This window comes from Mirounga leonina, unplaced genomic scaffold (genome assembly GCF_011800145.1).
Source record: "Mirounga leonina isolate KUSES-001 unplaced genomic scaffold, KU_Mleo_1.0 Mir_151, whole genome shotgun sequence".
Lineage (NCBI taxonomy): Eukaryota > Metazoa > Chordata > Mammalia > Carnivora > Phocidae > Mirounga > Mirounga leonina.
The window spans coordinates 39,806,436-39,832,135 of NW_023270377.1; positions in this window are offsets into that span (position 1 = coordinate 39,806,436).

Consider the following 25,700-nt stretch of genomic DNA (forward strand, 5'->3'; position numbering starts at 1 on the left):
GGTAAACATGCAATGAGATATACCATATGCATTTATTTTCCTGATAACTGAAATCACCTCATTAAAACAAACATTAAAATTGACTAAATATATTTCTAAATATATATTAATTCTAAATAATTCAATATTTTTATAAATGTTCTGTGTAGGTATTGTGAATAAGTATTGTTATATCATGAACACTAACAGAACTTTTTGCCTTCCAACTTATATGGTTTTAACTGGTCATGTCTTCCAAACATCACTTTCAAGATAGATATTTTAGATACAGATAGAAAAAATAAAGATAGAGATAAGCATTTTTGGGTGTACTGATAGCTATAAACACAGGATTAAGTAAGCGATTCTAATATATATGCTACATTATTATATATACAATATGTTTTTTGGTCTAGTACTATTTGATTATCATCTGCATATGACTTTTTAGCTATATCAATTTTGCTTTTAGCTATATCAATTATGCTATAATTGATACATATGTAAAATTGAGACATTAAATTGAGAACAAGTGTGAAATATGTCTGATCATAATATATGAAATAAAAGACTTCTAAAGATCGATAAATAATAGATACCTAAATGAAATATGGGTGAACTAGATGGACAAGCAATTCACAAAAGAAAATAACCAATAAAAGTAAAGCAATAAAAATGATTGATTTTAATATTAGGAGAGCAGAGAAATATGTTTTGTCTCCATATTGACAAAGATTTAAATTAAGTGTATTATTTAGTGTTGTTTATAGTGTATTCTCAAGCATAAGTATCTTAATACATTTTATATCAAAAATAAAAAACATATTCAGTTTTGCAATTCTATTCCTTATATGAAATCAACGTATACAGTCAATACATAATGTACTTATCCCCAAGCAATTTATGAGGATAAATAATTAGAACAAACATCACCGTAATTAGTAATATGAAATGCTTTAGAGCCACATTGAATGGAATAATCTGTTATTAATTATATAAAGTTTTTAAGAGCCATGTAATATTAAGTAAGTACTAAAAATCATAACATTGGATGATATTAAATGGAAACATGCCAACACAAATACTGTTATCTAGGAGTTTATACAGGGAAATACAGATGTTTTAAATAAAAATTTCCTATATAGGCATATAAAAATTATTCAATCGGTAACTCCAACTGAGGTTATCAGAGCTGATTGAATTATGAATCAGTTATATTTTTCTTATAGTTTCTTTTTGCTTTCTAAATATTTTATAATAAACAGATATTACTTTCATAATGAGAAAAATATGGTATTTTAAAATAAACAATGACGTGGGGCCTGGGAAGCAGATCTCAAGCCTTATTTTATTAATACATCATCCTGGGTTCATGTATAAGTTAGCTATTTGATGTCTTACAGAGTTAAGTGATACAGAACAAATTTAGTAAGCTTTAATGGGGGAAAATGGCTCATGGAGCAGTAAAGTACCAAAAGGAGAATAAATGTCATCTACTTTATATTTTGCCTACATCTTGAGCTATCATCATATCAGAGCCCAATATTGCTCTTGAATTAATATTTCCAAGTTGAACTCACAATTAGCAGGGATTTAATTTTGAAAAACACCTAATGTAATATTCCTTAGTTTGAAGGCAATTAAGGTCTTCAAATACCTATTTTTGGACAACTATTTTAAACAATTATTATAAATTTACCTAAATTTATTCTGAATTTTATGAGGTGTAAAATATTCTAAAATTTTTTAAGCAAATCTCAAGAAAAGTTACAAAGCACAGGAAATAAGTTCACTGTTAACTTTATAAAACTAGAAATAAATAATCATATTTTTAGAAGGCCTAGAAAAGAACACATTTGAATGAGTTTGGGAATTAACCTGCCTTTCACTTGGAGATTAAATCATATCTTTTCTTGTGACAGTGGAGTGGATAACAAGATCACAGTCAACAATGTACTCAGGCAGGTAATATTTTAAGAGAAAAATGGAAGAAAATACCAGGAGTTGACATTTAGACATTAGTCCATGAGTAACAGGCAGATATTTTACAAAGAGTTGGAAATTATATTCGGTATAATGTTTTTCTAGACTTATATACATACTACTGACATGTACATTATTTTTTCAGAGAATCAATATCATTTATTTTCTCTAAAAGAAGATTGCTTCCAATTGGGCTGCTTTGTTTGCCAGGAACATTTTCACATATGATATAGGAGCTCAATGAATGATGGCTGCCTCTGGCCTCTTCCCCAGCAAACCTCCCCTGTCCACCCACAGACATTCCACACCTGGTTAACACACAAATCCATCTCATATTTTTGTGGTTTTGAGCAATATTCTCTTTCATGTGTAGGCCTGTGCATATTTTCATTCTACCTATTATTATAATAATCAGTACTTTACTTCATATTTTGTTTCTTTATTTTTAAATAACTTTCTACTAATGAAAGTTATATGTGGGCATGGATCTTGTTTGTTTTACTGAACTGATAAAAACTCATTAAGTAATTATTGGGGTGCCTGGGTGTCTCAGGGGCTGAAGTGTCTGCCTTTGGCTAGGGTCATGATCTTGGGGTCCTGGGATCAAGCCCTGCATCAGGCTCCCTGCTCAGTGGGGAGTCTGCTTCTCTCTCTCCCTCCGCTGGTCCCCCTGCTTGTGCTCGCTCTCTGTCTCTCTCTGTCAAAAAAAAAAAAACACAACAAAACTCATTAAGTAATTGTTGAAAATAGTATAAAACTATAAACATATCACTAACAAAAACTTTCAATATTCCAGTTCATCAAGACTTCACAGGTGGAGCCTTATGGTATATGTACTATTATTTGATCTAACAAAGTAAACATTGTACAGCTTAAAATGTATTTTAAATACAACAGAATTTTTATAAATATTGCATGAAAATTTAACTTGTATATTTAAATGTAGCAAAAATGTGTTACTGTCCTGAATATATTCAAAGCAGAATATCATGTCATGGCAGAATCAAGAAAATAGTAAAATAAAACCATAAGCATGTCTCCCACCAAACACGTCAGTTGTCGGCAGAAAACAAAAGAAGAATACAGGGGTGCCTGACGGGCTCAGTCAGTTAAGCATCTAACTCTTGGTTTCACCTCAGGTCCTGATCTCAGGGTCATGAGATTGAGCCTGAGTTAGGCTCCCTGCTCAGGGCGGAGTCTGCTTGAGATTCTTTCTCCCTCCCCCCCCCCCCCCCCCGCTTCTCCCCCTGCTCCTGTTTTCTCTCTCTCTCTTTCAAATAAATAAATAAATAAATAAATAAATAAATAAATAAATATCCAAATGAATACAATTTTTTTTTCCTCTGCTTTTTCATTCAACAGCATATATCACTAATGCCGTTATTGCGTTGCCTTTTCTAACATGCCTTTAATGGCCAGTAAGATGGGAACTTGAAACTAAAAACTGAGAGATGAAAAAAATTAAAAAAAAAAAAAAGGACAAATCTGTCAGCCTGCTAGGAAATCATCAACCAGAAATTTAAGCTGACCAATTCACTCCTCAGAAGGTATAGTCCTCCTTGAGGACTGACTACAATCATGAAAATAAAAATGTGTATGCTCATGATGAGAGAAATGGAAGTCATGGCCAATTAAACCTTGACTAGAAAAGTCATGCATTTTGAAACTTAGCAAAAAGTTTTATGGGCAAGTGATATAAAGGGTGAAATAAAAGTGGTGGATATAAAGAAACTTATCCTTTAATTTTCCTTCAGAAGTGAGATGGTGGAAGGAAAAGACAGAGAGACTAAACTAGGCAGTAATTATTGCCTAGTTTTAGCAGATAAAAGGAAATTTATTTCAAAATTTTTTATCCAGCGAAGACTAAACTATTAATTAGAACGTTATATATTATTTACAAGAAGTACCTTCAAAAACAATGTCAAGGAATATTAAAATGGGAAGGATAATGCAATGGGATCTCCCTCTTTCTACCTCTCCCTTTTTATGCATATATATGACTTTTTATTCATATATTGGTTACGTCCTATAGTTACCAAGACCAATTACAGTTAAATATATGTGACTGCAAATAATATATATATATATATAAATATGCATATTTATATATATTATGTTTATATTTCATATTCTGGGCATACATTATATTTTGAATCATGGAATGTGTGATCGATTCACTGGCTTCTTTTATTTAACAATGTTTTCAAGGTTCATCCACATTGTAGCAATTATCAGTCTCCATTACCTTTTATAGAAGAATAATATTCCATTGTATGGATATAACACATTTTCTTTTTCATTCACCAGTTGATGAGCATTAGTGTCGTTACTACGTTTTGGCTATTATGAATAATGCTGTTATGAACAGTCATGCACAAGTTTTTGTGTGTATATATATTTTCATTTCTCTTGGATAAATACATAGTAGTCAAATTGCTGTGTCATTTTGTGACTATATTTAACTTTTTGAGGAACTGCCAAAATATTTTCCAATGCATCTATACCATTTTACATTCCCAAGTAAATGTAGTAGGATTCCAATCTCCTCACTTGTTATTGTCTGTCTTTTTGATGATAACCATCCTAGTAGGTATGAAGTGATATCACATTGTCATTTAATTTATAGTTTCGAAATGGCTACAAATGTTGAATATCCTTTCATATGCTTGCTTGCCATTTGTATATTCTCTTTGGAAAATATATATTCTAATCCTCTGATCATTCTTAATTTAGGTATTTGTTTTTATTACTATTGAGTTGCAAGAGTTCTTTACCTATTCAGGATATAAATCTCTTATCAGATATGTAATTTACAAATATTTTCTCCAATTCTGTGAGTTATCATTTCAATTTCTTGATATTTATCCTTTGAAGCACAACAGTTTTTAACTTTGATGAAATATGGTTTGTCATTATTTTTCTTTTATTGATTGGGGTTTGGTTTCATGTCTAAGAAAATATTACCTGACCCAACATTATGAGATTTATTCCTAGGTTTTATTTTGATTTAGGTCAGTGATCAATTTTGAGTTAATTTTTTTAAAGATTTTTAAAAATTTATTTATTTGTCAGAGAGAGAGAGAGATAGAGAGAGGGGGAGAGAGAGAAAGAGCACAAGCAGGGGGAATGGAAGGAAGAGGGAGAAGCAGGCTCCCCATTGAGCAAGCAGCCCAAAGTGGGACTCAATCCCAGGACCCTGGGATCATGACCTGAACCAAAGGCAGGTGCTTAACTGACTGAGCTACCCAGGCGTCCCTTGAGTTATTTTTTATGAGTGATGTAAAGAATGGACCAAATAGCATTATTTTGCATGTGGATCTCCACTCATCCAGGTACCATTTATTGAAAGATTATTCTTTCTCCACAGAACTGTCTCAGCATCCTTGTTGAATATCAAATGACAATAAATGTAAGGATTAGAATAGAATGGAATATATCAACTGAATCATCTACAAAGAGTTTTGGAAACATTTGTTTTCTGGGCTTTGGCATACAGAACATCAGTATCCTTAAAAATTAGTGAAACCTGGTTAAGAGTATATTCCCACCAAGATATGAACTTGAAGATTTGGTATTTATGTATTTTAGAATCTCTTGCTCAAGTCAAGCTGGATATTACCCAACCTATTGGTATATAATACTTGACCTTTCTGAAAACCATTGAAAACACTAATATATTGCTCATCTCTAGTCTCTAATGTATTTCTTGGAATTTCCAGTGTGGATATTCATATCTATAGGGAAAATATACCTCAAAAGCTATTTAAATCAATACGTCCTATCAAATCTTTCCTCTGACAAATTTTGTCATACTGGGAAGAATTGGAAATATTAACTTACCAATTAAGAGTTTAGATAAAGTAAAGGGATACAATGCTATAACTTATATTCCCATCTCTGGCTTCCTTTTAAGATATTTAATGGTTTTAATATGATTAGTAGTACAGGGCCTTGTTCGCAGTGGCAAAATAAAATTTGTTAGGCAAAATGGTTGTCATTCATGATGGTCATGGAGTAGAAAATTATTCTTATACTTAATAATTTTCATGGGAGGCAAAGTAACACAAAAAAGATATAGTTCTCTTAAAGATCTAGTTTTCCTATCGATGAGTTACTGCTGTTATTTCATAATTAATGCTGACATTCTTTGAATAGAAGATAGCACCAAAAGCTAAAATCTAGGAAATGAGTGTCCTTGAATAGATGAACAATTACTTCCAACTTTTAGGTAGGTGAAATTTATGATATTTCATCCTGCTTTTCTCTCTTTCACATACATTTTACATTAATTTCTTTTCATTTACATGGCTCAAATATCTGTAAGCATGTTGCCCCTATAATATAAAAATGAAGCAACATCATATGATTCATGACTGAATAAACCCAACTAACCCACTTAGGGATGCCTGAAGCAAGTGAGCCGCAGTGTTTCTGCATTGGTACACTGGTATAACCAATTTTGTCTGGGTGGAACTATCCAATTACTTTCGAATATATGTTAGTGAAGCATTATAAACATTACAGTGTGCTGGTTTATTTATTTATTTATTTAAAAAAATTTTTTTAAATTTATTTATTTGAGAGAGAGAGAGAATGAGAGACAGAGAGCACGAGAGGGAAGAGGGCAGAGGGAGAAGCAGACCCCCGCCGAGCAGGGAGCCCGATGAGGGACTCGATCCCAGGACTCCAGGATCATGACCTGAGCCAAAGGCAGTCGCTTAACCAACTGAGCCACCCAGGCACCCCAGTGTGCTGGTTTAAACAGAACAATAAATTATGTCCCCATTTATATAAATTACTAAGCTATTTTTTCTTATTGTTTTCTATGTGGCATTCTTAGTACCAAAGTCAGCTAAAGGTCAAATTAAAGACCATATAATTTATAGAACAGAGGAAAAAAACTGGATCTAATTATCCTAGATAAGCCTGTAAGATAAAATTTTACTTTGGAGAAGTTTATTTTGTTTCTGAAAGCTGGGAATTTGCAAATTAAGACAGAATTTATTTTCTAAAGGCTGTTTTCTTTTCTTAATTATAATTTAGTATAAATAATTATACTTTATTTTCCTCTTTAGCAAATGAATCACTTTGCCTACCATTGCAGCAGCCAACCTTTCAAGGAGCTGTTTAAGGATTGCCCACATTTGTCAGCCCACCAGCTTCACTATCATTAACCCTGTCTGATTTTATGCCAAGCTGCCACTTCTCTCCAGCTTGCGTAAGTGCAGTTTGAACTAGTGGCTTTGGTTCTCCCATTGAAAATACATATATAGCAAGGGGGAGGATCAAAGCTGTCAAGTTTTGTCAAGTTGTTTCAGGGCATATTTAGGAGGAGACTTATGAGAGTTCATCCATGATCACCAGTAAAAAGGTTCAACTTCAGATGAAGGAACTTACTACTCTCAGAGACTCTGTTCATTTCTCTCTCCCACCCTCTACTCTGCTTCCTTTTTCCTTCCTTCCTTTCTTCTTTCTTTTTCTTCCTTCCTTCTTTCTTCTGTCCCTCCCTTGCTCATTCTCTTTCTTCCATTTTACCTCTCTTCCAACCGTAAAGTAATGATATAGTAGAATACAGGGGAGTAGGTCCAAATAATGTATTCACAATGTCATACTGGTCGTGTCAGGATGGAGTTTTTGCTACCCAAATACAAAGTGTGTAAGGGTTTTTTATTAGTGCCATCTTCTCTCTAATATTAGACCTCAAATTGAACAAATTTAAGCTTTGACAAATCCTTAGATTAGGAACAAGGTGACTTTTTTTCCAGAACTTTTTTGAATATCAATTTTTCATGAAGAAAAAGAAGGAGGACAAGGAAGAGGAGGATGAGAAGGCGATTATAATGGCCTACCACTGTGTTGTGCTCATTAGGGTCATAATGACCTGTGTGCTGGTGGTGGTGTTCATCCTTCTAGTGTATAAACAAAGAAGTGTTGATTACAATAAATAATTTTATTTATCCACTCAATAAGGTGAGCCTCTCCCCTGATTGTTATTTAGATTTCAGATAATTATGTTTTTCACATGATATATTGACTCAGTTGGTTTTATTAGTGCCAAGAGCTTAATTAAGTTAAGTCAACCTCTATTTGGAATTACTCACAAAAAAACCATGAATTTATGCTTAACATCACACAATGCTAAGAACTTTTAAAGATCAAGAAATCTTAATTAGGCAGAGGTGCAGCACCCTTGATAAAAGATTCCTCCAGTCTCTTCTAATAAGATTCCTCCACTAGTCGTAAGATAGATATTGTTGAATATATTTTTCTTTCCTTTCTTTTTATTTTTGTTTAAAGGATCAAGAAAAGTAGATTGTATCTCGGAGATGATTAAAATGTTACTAGAAGAGAATGTCAATTATTTCCTTACTGATCCCCAAAACAAACAAATAAGCAAAAAAGTGTATCACATCAATTAATATTTCTTAAATGAAATGAATAAATAAAAAGCCACTAAACAGCTTCTCAAATATATTGATCTCTCTTAGTATTCTGAAAACTATACGATTGCTGCCTTTATTTCATAGCTAGCAACTCTAAGGAATTTAACTGATACACATCATAATATTTTAATATGTATTGAAATAATACATATTGTTATTTGAAATAATGAAAATGTATTTTAGAAGACTGAATACCCAATTTTACATTATTATTGGAAAATTTTAGAAAATAAACCGAAAATTAAATAACCAATATGGCTACATTTTTAAATAGCCTGTATATATGCATGATTTATGTTTTCAAAACATAAAATAAATTGCAAACCTTAGAGAAAGAATAATTGAAGCACAACTTATTTTTGTTAAGTGGAAATATGTTCACTCTTCTTTTTTTTTTAATTGGATCTGATCACATTTACTTTTAAACCATTTGAATTTGGTAAGTCCTTCACTTCTAACTGTGCATATGGTTATTATGCATTATACATTATGGGATGAGTTACTGAATGGAAGGTTTCAAACAAAATTTTATGACCATACGAAGACAATGGTTACACAATATAAAAAGTGCAACCCGTATAGATTTTTTTTTTTTTAAGATTTTATTTATTTATTTGAGAGAGAGAGACACAGCGAGAGAAGGAACACAAGCAGGGGGAGTGAGAGAGGGAGAAGCAGGCTTCCCCGGAGCAGGAAGCCCAATGTGGGGCTCGATCGCAGGACCCCCGGGATCATGACCTGAGCCGAAGGCAGACGCTCAACCAGCTAAGACACCCAGGTGCCCTAACCCATATAGATTATTATAAAAATTCAATGTATAAAATAAGCTCTAGTTTATGGCTTAGCGTTTTACTTACCCAATAACTTCTACCTTTAATAGTATGGAAATGTCTACTAGGATGAAAATATGATTTTTTTTTTTAAGATTTTATTTATTTGAGAGAGAAAGGGAGAGCGAGCACACGCAAGCATGAGCGTGGCAGAGGGAGAAGCAGGCTCTCTGCTGAGCAGGGAGCCAGATTGGGGGAGGAGGGGCTCTATCCTAGGACTGTGGGATCGTGACCTGAGCTGAAGTCAGTCACTTAACTGACTGAGCCATCCAGGCGCCCCTGAAAATATGATTATGTTTTATTTCTGCATTGTCCAACAGAGTAGCCAATAGTCACAGGTAGTTACTGAGCACTTGGAATATGACTTGTGTAATTGAAGAGCTCAATTTCTAATTTGATTTACTTTTAATCGGTTTCACTGTAAATAGCCATATGTGGCTAGCAGGTATCTTACTAAAAGTGTAGTTCTAGAATGTCAGGTAGCATAAAGAGAATAAAAAATGAGAAAACTCTTTCTATACAATAGAGCCGGTCCCAGTGTGTTAACGGGTGTTCAAGACCTCACTTAGTACTTCCTTTTGTGCTTTCTCAGCCAGCAAAAAAAAAAAAACCAACCTCGAAAATACACACATTTGAGGTCATGGAAGATTGCTAGGTATTTATTAGCATGATAAGCAAGTGCCACATTCATATCATGATTGTGGAAATAATAGAAATTTTAAAAATAAAATCTCAAATCAGTGCCTCAAAACAAGTAAAGATAGTCTGGAATACAAATGGAAATAGAAATAACCTACTAACCCCAATGTCCTTAAAGACTTCACTGTTTGAATACAGAAACAATCATCACAAATGACAATCAAAGGCATAAAAATTATGATTACAGTACTGTGAAAACACTTTATTACATTGATAGGAAATTATAAATATTTACACACAAAATGGTTAAATGTAAAAATGGACATGGAAATGAGGTAGTTTTTTAAATTTTTTTAAATTTTTTAATTTTTTTTTTTAAAGATTTTATTTATTTATTTGAGAGAGAGAATGAGAGAGAGCACATGAGAGAGGGGAGGGTCAGAGGGAGAAGCAGACTCCCTGCCGAGCAGGAAGCCCGATGCGGGACTCGATCCAGGGACTCCAGGATCATGACCTGAGCTGAAGGCAGTCGCTTAACCAACTGAGCCACCCAGGCGCCCCGAGGTAGTTTTTTTTAAATAAAAGTTTATATATATATATATCCATCTCCTTTAGATGCTGGTTAATTAATATGACATCCCATTTATTCAATTTATACATTGGTCTTTTTGATAAGTATTTGGAGTTGGCCTACTGCTTGCCAGTGCCTGTACTAGATGAAAGACACTTTCTTTACTACAATGTATCTCAGCGTTTATAGAGATTTTTACAAGTACATGAATATTATAATTAAGGAATTAAGTACTTCCATAGGAATATGCAAAGGTTATTCTGAGAAAACAAAAGAAGGTCATCTGTCACTGACTGAAGAGTAAAAAAACAAAAAAACCCCAAAAAGCTTTACCAATAGATAGCCATTTGAGGACCAGAAACTATTTTTATTCATTGTCATATCCCTAGTGCTGTGCAATTATTTATATGAAACTCTATTATTACTGTCTTATACTCATTTCTGTGTGGACACTTGAAAAAATAGCAAAAATTATCCAAGTGAAATAAAAGTTGGGAGAAACAAACCAGGCAGAGGGAAGGATTGTGCAAAGCACAGACACATGGATTTCCATGAATTTGGATATATTAGAGAATTTGATTTAAGCCTGGACAAAAAGGAAAGCAAGTGAACGAGATGAAGTTGGAGAGACGGGGTGGAAATCATGGGAGGGCTTCTGTAAAGAGTTTGGATTTTATTATGAATGCTGTCTGTATGATTGAAGGACTTGAAATTGCTGACTAATTATCTTAAGACAGATTTATTTCCCTGTGGCCTTGAATACATAATGATTTGCATGGCTGTTGTCATCATATTCTGGGGCACTGTATGAATTCAAGTTCATAGATGTCAACGAGTAATATCCCTATTAATGATGACACTATCAGAAGCATGTGTATCTGATTCACAGCGACATTCAAAAGACTTATTGTTGAATAATGAAACATTATTTCATGTGGAATAGAAGTGGGGAGAAAAGTTAATACAAGTCAGCGGAGGATTTAGAGATCAAAGAGGAGGCGTATTGAGGTCTCTTCATACTAACTAGTGTCTAACTCTTCGATAATAGGTGTTAAAAGACTTTGTAAAGTATGAACATGAGGTTAGTTTTTCTTCTAAAAAGCAAGTCTTATACTATACAATAAGAAAATTCTGATTTCGCAAGAGTAGTTCATTACACGCAAGACCATATCATTCTCACAATATTGTCATATTGTTTAAGATACACAAATTTATACATATGTATATATATTAAGGGATGTACATATATATGTATATGTAGATAGAATGAGAGAGATTGAAGAGAGACAAAAACAAGTACTCCATTGGAGAACTGAAATTTCAGGCCAACCCCCGTGAAATCTGGAGACAAGCTCATTTAGAGAGAGAGTGCAACTGAGATAGGCTTAGAGGAAGGAGACCTTGCCGGAGCCATAAGCTGGTAAGAACACTTCAGTGGTAATTTAAACAATCATCAGGGTTGAATTTGGTCTAGCATGAGAGGGAAAAGCTCCTGGAGGGCTACAATCCAAAAACACCACAATATGCGGGACTTTTCCCTGAAGGAAAAAAAAAAAAAAGTATACTGATGTATCTCAGTACAGTAATGTCGTAGGAAACTTTTTTGTCATGTCAATCCAAGAAATTTTGTAGATATGATATAATGTTCACATACAAAGGAGTAAACTAAGACCCCTGGATAGCTACATTTTTCTCTCATACCCCTCTAAGGCACTAGAATAAGGCTGGCTTTGGAGACGGTAAAGAATAAATAGTAGACCAGTAACTAGATAAAAATTGGTTTGTGCCTGAATGACCGTTTAAGCCACTTAAAAGTAGAAAGGTTTCTTATGCTGGAGCATGCCTGATAACTGTCAAACATTTGGGCAATTCTCAGTACTTTGGGCCAATGAGTCTCCTTCCCAAAACATTCAAAACAAAGGAAAAAAAAGGGGGAATTAAAATAGATTATTTTTATTGCTCTTAAGCCTATTACATTACCCTATAAATAACAAATAGGTACGTAACAAGGACCAACCTTTTTTCTAAGTTTTGTGATCAACAAAGAGATTGTAAACTACAAATGTTCTAAAAAAAATCAATATAACCAAACTACATTTAAGTTGATGAGTTTATTCAAACCCTTTTTTTTTTAAATGTTTTATTTACTTATTCATGAGAGTCAGAGAGAGAGAGAGGCAGAGGCAGAGGGAGAAGCAGGCTCCCCACCTAGCAGGGAGCCCGACGCGGGACTCGATCCAGGACCCTGGGATCATGACCTGAGCCGAAGGCAGACGCTTAACCATCTGAGCCACCCAGGCGCCCCTATTCAAACACTTTTTAAATATTTATTTATTTATGTAATCTCTAGCCCTCCCAACGTGGTGCTCAAACTCACAACCCCAAGATTAAGAGTCCTACGCTCTTCTGACTGAGACAGCCAGGGTGCCCCTATTCAAACACGTTTGAACTACTCAATATTGAAATTCAATATAATTGCATATCAGACACATAAAAGAAGACATAAAATGGCATTATATAGTTCTGAGGCAACACATGCCATGGATGGCATTTTGCTCCCTGATGCCCGTGGAGTCCACAGCAATCTTTATTGCTCCAAAGACATGTGCACAGTCACATGCAACCTTGGAAATTTCATAGTTTCTGTTAGGCTGCACTTAACTTTTTTTACTTATATATGAATAATAAACTAGAAAAATTGGTTACTATAATAATAAACTAGGAAAATATTAATTACTATTAATGATTTCAAGTTTAATGCTTTTGTGCTTATATGCATGATGAAATACAAAGTTCAGTAATGTTCCAGGGCTTCTAAGACATAACTTTAAAAAGCAGAATCATATAATTTATTTTTCTAAAAAATACAATTTGCAAAACCTTTATATGACAATGAAGTAATTAAGGTCTATGTCAACCCAATTTTTAGACTAAAATTAAAATTTAAAAACATGTACCTTGTAGGAAAACAAGGATTTTTGTTGGCATTTTAATCATTATTTTTCTAATTTTAAAATGATAGCCTATGTAAAAATAGATCAATACTGCACTTAATGCATTCACATTTTTGTAAACAGTCCTTTGGATCATCAGCTTCATCATGAAAGAGCAATTTGGTCACTGTAATGGTGGGTGTCTAGTCAACATTGTTTCCCCCCATTGCAATGGCAATAAAGTCCATTTCCTCACTGGAACCTGCTATGCTTTATTTATTTTACATTAAAATTATTATCTCTGTTAAGACTTGTGAAATGTTTTAATCAATATCAATGCTGTTTTGATAATGTTTCATTGCCTCAAAATATTATCCTGGAGAAAATTTTAAAGATATAAAAATGTATTTTCATTTGTTTTTCGGGGATTAAAAATATGCCTAAAATAATTATCTTTAGATTGAAGCTTTATATCTGTACTTTTAGTTAGTAATTTAGTCTGTAATTCAATATATTTTAAAAATGTTTACTTAATAAAATACATATCTTGTGCCTCACCAAATAAGGTAAAACCTAGGCTCTTGTATTACACAATTTTGAAATACCTGTATTTACATTTCTGACCCTATATATTGCCTACTAATATGTATTTATTATAGAATATTTTTTTTAAAGATTTTATTTATTTGACAGAGAGAGACACAGCGAGAGAGGGAACACAAGCAGGGGGAGTGGGAGAGGGAGAAGCAGGCTTCCCGCAGAGCAGGGAGCCTGATGCGGGGCTCGATCCCAGGACCCTGGGATCATGACCTGAGCCGAAGGCAGACGCTTAACGACTGAGCCATCCAGGTGCCCCTATTATAGAATATTTTTAAAACAACTTTGTTGTATATGCCTTACTTCTTTTACTAAAATACTACTGAGAAATTTTTTTATTAAGATACTATTAAGACATGACATGTAATTGTTTACATGATAATTGTTTAAGTGAAATTTCAAGCATTGTGGAAATATTAATCAGCATGTATGTTACTTGAGGAACCATAAATCAATGATTGTTATATATATGCTAAAAGATTTTTCAAGGAAAATCTCATAAAATTCACCAACAGTTTTTATAGGCATTGGGATGGGATGAAGAAGCTACTACAGGGAGATAAATTCAGTGTAATTTTGGTCCTTCTCAACTATACTATGTCATCTAGAGCAGCTCTTCTTGGGTATATTTAATACATTAATATTTGGGCAATTATTTTGAGAAAAAAATAAATATATAAAAATTAGGGGTTTAGGACATTCTCCTCATTTCAAAAAAGAAAATTGGTCAAAATACTTCCATTTTTTTTTCCCCCAAAAGATTATCTTAGTATGGAAACTGGGTACCCAGATAAGTACACACACACACACGCACACACACACCCATATTTTTTTACATTCATCAAAGTTGCCTCCTATCTACTAGCTACATTCTATCAGTTCTTTCCATGAGGTTTGAATAAAGGTAAAGAAGAAGGTAATCTAGAAAGTAGAAATTTAGAAGGGAACCATTAACAAATTTAACCTATCATATTTGTTTTAAGGTATGGAAAGTTGAAAGTACCTCAGTTTGCCTAAGACTATTCATACTTTCAATTTATCATGAAGAGTCACTGATTTTGATTTATTTAAAATATCATAAAGCTATAATATTATTTATTACTTAAATAACGGGTAAGAAAAATGAAGACATTTCTTTTTGAAAAGCTTTTGTTTTTTACCATCTCAATGGCAGTCAAAATAGATATTTTACGGAAAAATGCCTAATTTTATAAATGAAAAAATCATGATCCATGGCATTGAGATTGTAATCAGTTAGATTCCATTTGTACAGTGTGATTTGGTGCTCAGAATTAGAGAAAGTACTGGGGCACCTGGGTGGCTCAGTCAGTTAAACATCTGCCTTCTGCTAAGGTCATGATTCCAGAGTCCTGGGATTGAGCCCTGCATCGATGAGCAGCGAGCCTGCTTTTCTCTCTCCCTCTGCTACTCCCCTTGCTTGTGCTCTCTCTCTGTCTCTTCTCTCTTGATCAAGTAAATAAATTTTTTTTTTAAATAAAAAGAATTAGAGCAAGTACAGCTATCAGTTCCTTCCATCAAAGGCAACCTCAGTGGGTTTGGATGAATGTTGTTGATGTTATCAGTTTGTGACTTCTTTTAGCAATGACAATGAAAATTGTCTGCCATAATTTATTCTAAGTCTTTATATTGTCACCTCCTCAAATTTCAGCACCGTTAAACACTCTAAAATAGCACTCCCAACACTTTTTTCCTCTTATTTTTCTTCAAAGTTTCTTTACCTGCTCTCTGACAAGAGCTATTGTCCATGGGGGCAAGGGCTTTTGTCTGTTTCATTTGATATTGTATTCCCATTACAAAGAACAGTGCATGGTCTGAGTAAGCATGTGAGAATTTAAAGTGAATAAATGAAGGATAAATAATAAATTCATAAAATTGATTTGATAAACAGAAATGTGGAGATATATATTCAATAATGTCCATTATCTTCATTGTTTTTGCAGAAACTGGTTAGATTTGTAACTTTAAAAAAATTATCAACACAACTTAAAATAGTTTTTGTTATTTGAAAAGTGTCTAAACAAAATGTAAACTAAAAACATTATATTCTGTGTTCTTTTTGGATTCACCATTATTATATTGAAGTTATTGTATACAAGTCCTTATTGTATTTTCAAGCTATTACTTGTATCCTAGAAAAGGAAAAGTTTTATATGCAATATAATTCGTAAGTCTTCAGTATCTATTATCAGTAGTTCACACAGAATATATAAATGATGTGCTTTCTTTAAACCTAATTATGGATGATTAATAACGTAATTTCCAATTTATAAAATGAAAAGTAAAGTCAGCTTAAATTCCAACTCTCCTCTCAAAGTAGGCAAACAGATAATACCCAAAGTCCTGAAACAATAATGGCTAAAATTTAAAATTTTGTTTTGGTTTGCTATGCTAAATTTATGGGCTCATGTATTATTTAATTTCCCAGTATATACATTTTTTTTAGCTTGTATCATAGGGACTTCTGAATCAATATCAGCATTCTAAGATCAGTTAGGCCAGTTATTTAATCTCATCAACTGTTTGAAAACAGTACCTTCTTTCCTGTCTTTTGGGGAATACCAGAGTCCATTGAAAAGGGGAAAAAAAAATAGGTCTAGTGAAGTAGCTGAATAAATGATTTTTTTTTCTTTTGGTTATTTTACTTCATTATTTTATTAAAATAGCACATCTGAAGATTTGAATTTGATCATAGTAAATCCATCAGGATAATAATTTCTTATGCGATATCTTAAGGAATACCTACCTTAAATGTTTCTAACTACATTATATTTGGCTATAAGAGCCTACATGTTAGAAACTGAAACAATAGTGTTGTTAATATCTTCTAAACTTTGTAGTTTTAATTAGACCTGCCTTTTTATGTTTACCTTTCTCCTTCCTTGCTTTCTCTCTCCTTTCTTTCCTCCTTTTCTTGGAGAAGAATTTGGCAAGCAGTAAACCTGGAAAAAGAAACATTGTATATCCTTAGGGCAAAGGCATATAAGTATGGCAGATATTCTAATTTGGGTTTTTTTTTTTTTTAAGATTTTATTTATTTATTTGAGACAGAGAGAATGAGAGACAGAGAGCATGAGAGGGAGGAGGGTCAGAGGGAGAAGCAGACTCCCTGCCGAGCAGGGAGCCCGATGCGGGACTCGATCCCGGGACTCCAGGATCATGACCTGAGCCGAAGGCAGTCGCTTAACCAACTGAGCCACCTAGGCGCCCCATAATTTGTGGTTTTTATATTGGCCATCACTTTGTACCCTTTACCAATCTATGTTCACTTGAAGCTGTACTGTCAGAGGATTTAATGTGGGAGCGTACGATGACCCAAATATTTTCTGAATATCCACTAAATTTCTAGACTGTAGTTTCATTGTGTAGAAATGAAAACAATTTTCCCCAATGTGATTATTACACAATTACCTTGAAATGCCAATCTCATCTTCAGCTCAGATCTGGAAAGGGATTAGATGTACTATAATTTTTTATTATATCTTGTTTAATTTGTATGCTATTTAAATCAAAGAATCAAGCATAAAAAAGGTTATGGAAAATATAAGAGATGTTTAAGGTATCAGTATCAAACTGATATAAAAAGGGTAATTAATTAACTGTGTATAACCGGTTTACACCATATGGGTTCAGATACCTCATGTATAATACCTATTCAAATACCACATTAAAGAATGGGCATCCAAATATAAATTCACTTGTAACACTGAGATCCTATATCTATGCCTTGAAAATGAAAAGCTATTACTACTCAAATCACAGAAAGCAGGTTTGTATGAAACCAGTGAGTATATACATGTAATCCAGTTACTCCTCATCCATCTGATACTGATTTACTATTTTGAACATAATTCATCCATTTCAATAGTCACTCATCCTTTTAGTTGTTTTTTTCATAATTTTATTCATTTACTTATGTTAATAAAGGAAAATACATCAACATGAGTCAATCAAAGTTCTTCCATAGAGTGGGCACGGATATAGAAATTTATAATTAGTAGCTAAATAAAGTTTTACTTTAATTGTGTAGATACCAAACCTATTCACTAAATATGATGGCAACTTTAAAAAATAATAATGTTAATAGTATCTCCAAAATAGCTATATAATTTATACTATTATAATATATAATGTATACAACTTTATATAGTCTTCATGTATAATTCTATATATAATTTTTAAATTTATGTTTGTGTCATTTCTGTGAGTTGTCAGAAGAGACCTCAGCCCCAAGATGGTGGTGGCCAGAGAGTTAAATGCCTTATTCAAACTTCTATCTCGGCTAATATTTGGAGCTATAGTCAATACCTGTTCTAATTCCTTGTCCACTATTTTTCCCTGTTGAAAAAAACTGTAACTACAATGAGGAAGAAATCTTTATAGGTTATAATGACTACATTTTCATGGGTCAATAATTACTGTTGAAGAATCCTTGAATACAAAATTACAACCTCCTGTAATGGGTCTTACAGGACTTTTGGTTATAGAGTCAATACACTCCCTCTGAATAAACTCCATGATACATAGGATGTAATTTTATGGGGAAAAATGACTGTAACCGCCCTTGCTCTGGTCTCACTTCCAGCCAAATTATTCTCTAACAAATTTAATGAAAGCCAATGAAATCTCCAAATATTGAAAATTTATATAGCCATGAATTTTAAATTTCAGTAGTATACACAGGGCTGTGGCTTTTTAAGCCACCTTTTTTTGTTTGTTTACCAATTCCATTTTGGAAATACTAAAATTGAGATCTTATTTTTCCCTAACACACTACTGCACACAAAAATGAAACTTCTTTGTGAACAACTTTTTACCAATATTAGCTTTACCCTCATCCCCACCCCCTAGAAATGAAGCTGCCTTTTGAGAAATGACCTCCTAAATTCTTGGATTCTACTACTCAATCAATATACCTCAAATAAAGAAGAATTATCTCGTTGACAGAGGGCAAAGATTTATCCTATAATTGCAAATAGAACTCCAATTTACCTCAGTTTCATTATTTGTAAAATAAGCAGATTGGATATTTAGTGTTCAAGCCTCAATTCTAACAGTCTGTCAAATTTATGGTGGCTCTTTGTAAGAATTAACTGGTGTTTTCTCGTGACAGGTGGCATAACCCTTGCTGAAAATAGTTTTACTCATTCTGGAAAAATTTCAGAAACCGCTCAACCTATTTTTAACAGAAGACACTTAATAGAGGAAATTGGTTATACAGTTGATAAGAGAGCCAAACAAGGTCTTTGTGATCAGCAACAATAAGATCTCCGCCAACCCTAGGACCGGCAGAACAACTGAAGGGGCACCGTGACTGGAGCCCAGGACCGGACCATCTGTGATGGATGGGAACCAGGCCAGGTCTGCTCTGATGAAACTAAGGTTGAGGTGAGTACAGGAGTGAAGCCAAGGAGGCAAAGCTATTGCCAGAGCTCTTCTCAAAAGTGAGCAAGCTTCTGTAAAGAATTACTATTTTTTTTTTCTGAATCTTACTGTGGCCATCAAATACCTCATATTTCATAGGCATCCAATATATGTGCATTAAATACACTTTTATTAAATTTTTGAGGTACCTTTTCTCCCTTGTTTGATATGAAGAAGTACGGTATTTGTATGAAACGCATAGAAAATTCAGATATAAATAATGTCTTATAAATTGAGTCAAATGTTACGTTGAAAGTACATGATTTCAAGGCTGTGTTTGTCTTCATTTCTCAATTGACAAAGAATGCTAAAATTTCAGTGTAAAGTTTTCTGCTTCAAACTCTCTGTCAAGTATTTAGTAGTCTGTAAACAAGCAGCTGTATTAATTATGGATAATTCTACACAAATGTAATTGCAAATATTTTAATGTATTTACATTTATCAAGTGGTGACTATATACTAAGTCTAAGTAATCGTATACTTCCTGAGTTTTCCAAAACATACAGTGTGACCATATCCTAAATCTAAGTGTAATTTAAAGATACATAAGAGAAGCAATTATCTTTTTCATAGATCTCATTGACAACCATTCCCCAACTGCTTTTATAGCTCAAAATTGATTACGGAAACACTATTTGTAGACTATGTGAATATGGTCTCTGGAGTTCAGAGAGTTCCCAACACAAACTCCCTTTGCTTGATAAACTTCTATGTAAAGAGCAGGTCAGTGTCATTTTATGTGAACATACCACTTTGTGTATAGTGATGAGCCAATGATTTTTTGGAGAAAACATAGTTTGTGATGCAATTGAATTTTGTGGAAATTTACTAGTAAAAATCACCTTAATGCTTTTGTGTTCCTCTAATGCGGAAAGTTATTACAAATTTTTTCTTAGAATATAAAAGTATGAAAAAACAACTTGTAGGGAGATTATGCGGTAGTTATCTGTAAACTGAATATTCCCTCATTTGGGAATTTCAAAAGTGCCTCATTAGAGTTCACATAATGCTATCCTTTCTACCTAGAAATAATGAGAAGAACCGTCAGGGCTACTATCCTGTTTACGTGTGCTATGACTGATTTGTTACCTGAGGTTTCTTCCGCCCAGTGTGCACATGTGCTCTATACTCAGCCATGGTAGCCGCCACTGCAAGGCCATGATCAAGTGCTGCTTTAGAAGCAGCTTGTTTGCCTCACATGCTGGATGCTTCATGGACTCTGAAGGAACCATCCCATTTGAGATGACCAGATGACAGCATGATATGCCGGCTGCTGCCATCTCCCAGAGTTGATGCCTATGGGTATAAATCTATGTTTTGTTTCCGTGTTTATCTCCAGTATACTTTTCTCCCTTGCCTGATTGTAGGCTGCCCCAATTCTCCAGGCAGGCTTTACCGTCATCTGTTCTCCAGCCTCCAACTCAATAAAGCCGAGTTGTCAGGCATCTATATTTAGTATTAATACATTGTATGGCACAGATTCCTTCCCAAAAGTAACCTTTTTAATTTTCTATGCCTATGATGTATCCCAATATAATTGTATAGTTCTTAAAATTACATTAATCTTTAGCAAATATCCCCAAGACATCATACAGATAAAACATGCCCTATGGCAAAATCTCAGTAATCTGGATTCATCAATTTGTAACTTAAGACAGCTACAACAGGGGAATAGCTGAAATGTACACCTTAAACATGTATCTTTTTTACTGTTGAAAAACTCATAGGAAGAAGGGAATGCTTACTCTATTTAGAAAAAAAAAAAAGTATTTGAAAACTACCCAAATTGCAAGGATAAACCGATACATTTAATAGAAATAGATTGGTCACCAGAATATATATCCAAAGATCCTATTTCATAATTACATAATAGTATCATATATGGCACCAAAATATTTTATTTATTTATTTATTTATTTATTTATTTATTTATAAAATTTAACTTTTTATTTAAATTTTAGTTAACATATAGTGTAATATTGGTTTCAAGAGTAGAATTTAGTGACTCATCGTTTACATATAACACCCAGTGGTCATCACACGTGTCCTCCTTAATACCCATCACCCATTTAGCCCATCCCCACCTACCTCCCCTCCAGCAGCCCTCACTTTGTCCTCTGCAGTTAAGAGTTTCTTATGGTTTGCTTACCTCTCTTTTTATCTCTCCCCTTCCTCTATGTTCATCTGTTTGGTTTCTTAAATTCCACAAATGAGTGAAATCATATGGTATTTATCTTTCTCTGACTGATTTATTCACTTAGCATAATACACTCTAGCTCCATCCATTCATTCGTTTTGATGGCTGGGTAATATTCTATTGCAGATATATGCACATCTTTATCCATTTATTAGCTGGTGGACGTTTGGGCTCTTCCCATGATTTGGCTATTGTTGATAATGCTGCTATATGATAAAGGGTGCATGTGCCCCTTTGAATTAGTATTTTTGTATTTGGGCAAATACCTAGTAGTGCAATTGCTGGATCATATGGTAGCTCTATTTTCAACTTTTTGAGGAACCTCCTTACTGTTTTCCACAGTGGCTGCACCAGTTTGCATTTCCACCAACAATGTAAGAGGGTTCACCTTTCTCTGCATCCTCGCCAACATTCATTGTTTCCTGTCATTGATTTTAGCCATTCTGACAGGGGTGAGGTGGTATCTCATCGTGGTTTTGATTTCTATTTCCCTGATGATGAGTGATGTTGAGCATCTTTTCATGTGTCTGTTAGCCATCTGGATGTTTTCTTTGGAAACATGTCTATTCATGTATTCTGCCCATATCTTAGCTGGATTATTTGTTTTTTGGTTGTTGCGTTTGATAAGTTCTTTATAGATTTTGGATCCTAACCCTTTATCAGATAATGTCATCTGCAAATATATTCTCTCATTACCTTGGTTTCCTTTTAGTTTTGTTGATTGTTTCCTTCTCTGTGCAGTGCTTGCTTGCTTCTTTCTTTCTTTCTAATATTTTATTTATTTATTTGAGAGAGGCAAAAGTGAGAAAGATCATAGAGGGAGAGGGAGAAGCAGACTCACTGCTAAGCAGATAGCCCAAAGTGGGGCTCAATCCCAGGACCCTGAGATCATGACCTGAGCCGAAGGCAGACACTTACTGACTGAGCCACACAGGAGCCCCCACAGCTTTCTTGATGAAGCCCCAGTAGTTCATTTTTGCTTTTGTTTCCCTTGTCTCCAGAGACCTGTCCATCAAGAAGTTGCTATGACTGATGACAAAGATGTTGCTGCCTATGTTCTCTCCTAGGAAAATTTATTTTGAATTTATTTTTGTGTATGGTGTAAGAAAGTGGTCCAGTTTCATTCTTTTTCATATGGCTGTCCAGTTTTCCCAACACTGTTTGTTGAAGAGACTGTCTTTTTCCACTGGAAATTCTTTAATGCTTTGTTGAAGATTAGTTGACCATAGAGTTGAGGGTCCATTTCTGGGCTCTCTATTCTGTTCCACTGATCTATGTGTCTGTTTTTGTGCCAGGACCATACTGTCTTGATGAATACAGCTTTGTAATAGAGCTTGAAGTCCAGATTTGCAAATCAATCAATGTGATACACCACATTAATAAAAGATAAGATCTATGGAACCAAAATATTTTTAAATAAAAAGTTCTCTTTTCAAATTTTTAGTAACTGTTAATTTTACAAGATTCATCTTTACTATTACTCTAAATGTATTGTCTAAGGTATTATTTCTAAACGATATGTGAATAAGGTTAAATGATTAAATGATACTGATAAATAGGATAAGTGATAAAGGAAATAAAAAATAACCACAAAACTGAGGGGGAAAACTTCATTGAAGAAAAAGGCAGGGTGATATAAATAAAGAATCATTCCTTTCAAAAGTTTAATACATTTTAAATGAGTACTTCCCAAATATCAGGTACTAGGTGCATAAAAATAAATAAGCAAACTCTAAGGAATCCATAGCCCAGTGGAATCTGAAAATGTCAATGTGTAAGGTGAGGACAGTAACAGACATATGCACAAGTACAGATATACTTATTTTTTTGAGGATTAGAGAAGGGAAGGGAAGGAATCTTGTAGTAGAAACAATAACATGTGGGTTAGGTTTTATTTTGTGTCTATGGTGCTGTATAGTGAACAAGTACAAAAATAAGCAATTGAAATGAATAAAGCTTGGAGGCACAAGCCAGGATCGTGTACTGGAAACTCAGATGTTTGTAATTCTGAGTCTGAAGTATGAGGTACAATAGAGCTGGAGAGACAGAAGGTTGGATGGTCATGCAACATCATAAATCATTTTAAGAAAATATGCTGTAGCAAAGGGAAACCATTGAAGAAGAAAGTAGTTAATGACATTTTCACCATTGTTTCAAAGTAAGAAAACTAAAAATGTCAACTTTTAGGTAATCCAGCACTGGGGAACTTTTTATAGTCCAATTTTTTTTTGCAATTTGTGTGGTCACAAAAAGACTATTAAACCCAAACTAGGTTGACCTCTACATGACAATCCTTCAAAAGAATCAATAATTGTGCTTAAGTTTAAACACCTTCCATTTTAAATGCTGCTCTGCTTGAAAATTTCTCTTTACAAATCATCAATTCACCAGATGTGAATTTTTTTTTTTCTTTTCTAAAATGCATCCCCTGTTACATAAAATTCACTTTTACCATTTCAGGATAATCGATTTCTCTGCACTACAGACTTCATTATGGTTGACTGGAACACCATGAGATGCATTAAATGTGCTACTACATGACAACATGGATAAGAATTAACTGGGTAGGCTACCTCCTCAATTTATAGAGCTAAAATCTTTCCAATTATTTGAAGAATCCAAACTCAAAATTGAATCTAAAATATAAAAAAGTAAGAACGTGTTAGGTAAGACATATCTAAGGTCTAAATAATAGTATGGAACTTACCAATTACAATGTAACATAACTCCTCAAAGATAATAACTACAAATATTTAGCTAGAACCTTAGGAGACTATCTGATGATTGTAGGGCTTGAATTTTTTTTTTTTAATTCCTTTCCACACTGTTTGCTTTATAAGCAATATCACTGCATATGTATTGGTATTTGTATTATTTCAATCTGCATTCTCAGCAAAATATCTAATTTTGTGCATTTCACCCAGTTCTATTTGGAATTTGCACCAGGTAAAAATGATAATAGTTAAGAATAGATAAGACAGAATTATTCATAGTCCCATTGTATCACTGTGTTTCATATATATTGAGAATCAATTATTGAGAGTCAAATATTTATTTACCACAGTGTCTGTTCTCTTATCTCAGCATTGATGGCTTGTTAGATATTGTTTCTGGAAGCTTCCTAACTCATTGAATGATTAAATTTCAGCTTACTTTGAGTTGTAATATATTTAAATCCTTAGGGTACTGCTTCTTAGAGCTTCTGATCGGAAAACATTTCCTGGACTCACTTTATATCCATTATGTATAGATTACAATGGATTTCCAATAAAGGAAGATTAGCCAACCATTAAACTCATGTATGACAAATATAAAACAACTTTGCTTATTCTAGTTGCAAACCATCACCATTTGTCAAATGTGGGTGATTGGCCAGCGCAAATTCCTGTGTGGTGCACACTAATTATAATAATTGCACTCAAGATTTTTGAGAATAAGTTTGTTTAAATCCTATATACATTACAAAAATATCTGTGCATATTACATCAAGTCTTTTTTTTTTATGTTGGCATATTTGTCATTAAGATATATCTTCCTATAAGCCATTATTTACTTCACTTTGTGGGTCTTACTTTTTATTATGAATATCAATATTATATATAAATTTGTAATAAAATGGTGGTCATAAATCAGATATATATTACAGTATATAATATATAACATCATATAATATATAATCTTCCCAGCAAATTTTTTTTTAAGAATTTTTTTTTTTTTGACAGGGAGAGAGAGAGCACAAATAGGCAGAGCAGCAGGCAGAGGGAGAAGCAGGCTCCCCGCTGAGCAGAGAGCCAGATGCGGGGCTCAATCCCAGGACCTTGGGATCATGACCTGAGCCAAAGGGAGACGCTAAACCGACTGAACCACCAGGCACCCCTCTTCCCAGCAAATTTAATATTTGCCCTAACATTTTGATATCTATAAAAGTTATTTAAATCAGCAGATTCTTTGTTTTTTTTTTGAGACATAGTCCTAGAGAATGCAGTGGTATCATTCATGGTATTTTTAATCCCCATAATGCTGTTGCAATTCTATCCATTGTTTTATAAGTGCATAGTTTGAGAGCTAAAAGATTAAGCAGCCTAC